A 3,009-nucleotide genomic window follows, 5' to 3' on the forward strand; every position below is an offset into this window, starting at 1 on the left:
GGGGGGGGGGGTCCCTTAAAGCCCAGAGTCCGTTATATAATAAAGTTGGTTTTCTGAATGTGTGTTAACTAAATTAGCTAGTTACCTGTTTTTACTTACGTTGACACATTTGTGTAATTAAAATTAAGTCTGAAAAAAATTGTCTGTATGAAAAGTTTAATTTAGCAGAAAAAAATTTCTATATGTATTACTGTAATTTTAAATGTATACTGAATAGATCTAGTAAATGCGTGCATTCACTCTTCCCTGAGAGTAAACAAATGCACATGGTTGGGGCGTGGCTTAACGCACTTGGGAACAAGGACGGACGGGCCCACAGCGGTTACAACTGCTGCAGAGCCCAGCTGGGGCGGATGGGTGGTTGAGCGTGGACCCCTGAACCAAGAGTTCACTGGTTCAATTCCCAGTCAGGGCACAAGCCTGGGTTGCGGGCTTCATCCCCAGTGGGGATGTGCAGGAGGCAGCTGATCAATGCTCCTCTCTCATCAATGTTTCTATCTCTCTAGCCCTCTCCCTTCCTCTCTAAAATCAATAAAATAAATAAAAACTGCTGCAGAAAGTCATCTCAGGTGACAGCAGAACCAGTCACTGTGCCTGATGTGCTATGTTCACATGCTAATCATTCCTGAACATTGTTTAGAAGCAGCGAGTTTTGGATTTAAATATGTAGACTATAGTTGTAGACTTGTAATATTTATGTCGGTGAAATTACCAGTGTTTTTTCCAGCACATGGCCTATTTGCTAAAATTTGTTTAAAATAGCCCAGCTGGGGTGGCTCAGTGGTTGAGGGTGGACCTATGCACCAGGAGTTCTGGTTGGATTTCCGGTCAGGGCACATCCCTGGATTTTGGGCTCGGTCCCCAGTAGGGAGTGTGCAGGAGGCAGCTGATAGATGATTCTCCCTCATCATTGATGTTTCTACCTCTCTCCCCCTCTTCTTTCCTCTCTGAAATCAATTTTTAAAAAAGAGGTAAAGTGAGAGAGGGGCATTTAAGGCCATTGTGCACTTATAGTTGCTTCAAAACATTTTTGGAACAGGATAGAATAAACATTGATTATGAGATAGTAAGTATAAACACTGTAGACAATACAAATCCTCTAGTCATGTAACAGGAAAATAAAGACTGTAACTCTACAAATTATGGTGTCCCTTAATTCAACTTCACTTTTGATGGAAGACCTCTGTCAAACATACTCAAAAAGTCAGGAGGCTTTGTCTATAAATAAATGACAAAGATTTATTCAAGGACCTCAGTGTTTGCAAACTGTAAACACAATTAGGCAAAAACTTAGAAGTGTTCCAAAGAAGAAGAAAAAAGGTTAAGAGTTTTTACAGTAAAAAGAACATTCCTGAGAATTATCAGTTTTGCATTTTAAACCCTAGGGTTGTCAGGATGGTTATCAGTCAGATGTCAGGTGGTCTGGAAGATGGGTGCCAGGAGGTCTGGTCATGTCCAGAGGTCTAGAGAACGGATGTTAGCTGGTCTGGATATGTGAGTCCTTCAGTGGGGTAGTCAGAGGGTTACCTGGAGGTCTGGTGTGTGTCCAGATATATCCAGGCATTGATACAGGACTGAAAAGTTCAAAGGGTTCATAGGCTAGTTAGAACAAGAATAGAATCTTTCCTCATGCCTCAAAGGTCATAATGTTAATAATTTTAGCAGCTTGGTTAAAGTGACTCATTTTATGTATTTCCCATCTTCACTCTTTTTCATTTCTACTGCTACTGCATGAACTAGTTATGTACTCTGATGTCAAGTTCTTTATAAAGTGAATCTTTGTTTGCAATTATGTTCCATCATTATGTCAGGTTTGTGTTCTTTGCCTTTCCTCCAGAACAACAACAACGCCCCCCCCCCCCCCCCCCCCACCCCGGAAGAAGAAGCTGAAAGCTCTTCTAACTCCACTCTAGCTGCACTGAACCCCTTGTTAGAATATTAGTCAAAGCCTATTTAAACTCCCAAACTAAATTATTCCTTTTGCTTTTAGCATTTCTCAACTTTGGAAGACTCCCCTTCTTGTTAAATCCATGAAGATGTGCCCTATATCCTGGGATTTACTTTTGGTAGTTTATAGAAGATGGAGTTCAGTTTACGGTAGGCTATAGTGATCAGAGAGAGTGGTACTAGACACCTCCATTGGTGTGATTTAAATGTCAGGTTAGAAGCTTAATCTGGTGGCAGCATGCAGGACCAAATGAGAGGGGCACAAGAGAACAGGAGGCTGCCGAATAAATAAGGCTTGATTTAATAAGTGTCTTAAAGGAAAGTGGTGGTGGGAAGGTGTTAGGGAAGCATGGAGAAGATTAGTTAGTTTGTCACAGAGGGAGGGAAGTGGGAGGATTGGGAACTGTCTCAGACCTGGTGATTTTTAACAGGCTATGTTTGTCCAAAGGACAGCTGGAGATACGGGACCAAAGTCAGAGGAAGGATCAGGGCCAAATGGATGAATCTGGAAGTCACTATATGGAAGCGAAAGCTGAAATGGCATGGTGCACTGGGAGTGCTAAAATGTGGAGGAGTCAGAACCAGACAGACAGAGGGCTGAGCAAACGAGGGCCTCCGAAGGAGCTGGAAGGCAGGTAAGAGATGGAGTCAGGAAGTACCTGGAGTGAAAGAAACCCAGGAGTGAGCAGATGCCAAGGATGAACATGTGGCCTCTGTCAGAGGGAGCCAGAGAGTACTATTTCAACAGCCTGGAATCTTACACACTCACACCAGCAGCAGGGCTGGAATTAGGGGGAGGCACCTACAATTTATTAAATTTTGCACCCAAGGTGCCTCACTTGCCTTACTCTAGTCTTGGCCCTGTCCTGGAGAGAGGACTGAAATGGGATGGAGAGATGAGGATAAAGACTTTCACTTTTTCCTCTGAACATTTCTGTGTTGCTTGATTCATTAAAAAAACCATTGGGGCCCTGACTGGTTTGGCTCAGTGGATAGAGCGTCGGCCTGCGGACTGAGGGGTCCCAGGTTCGATTCCAGTCAAGGGCATGTGCCTTGGTTGTG

This window comes from Myotis brandtii, unplaced genomic scaffold, assembly GCF_000412655.1.
Source record: "Myotis brandtii unplaced genomic scaffold, ASM41265v1 scaffold573, whole genome shotgun sequence".
Taxonomy (NCBI): domain Eukaryota; kingdom Metazoa; phylum Chordata; class Mammalia; order Chiroptera; family Vespertilionidae; genus Myotis; species Myotis brandtii.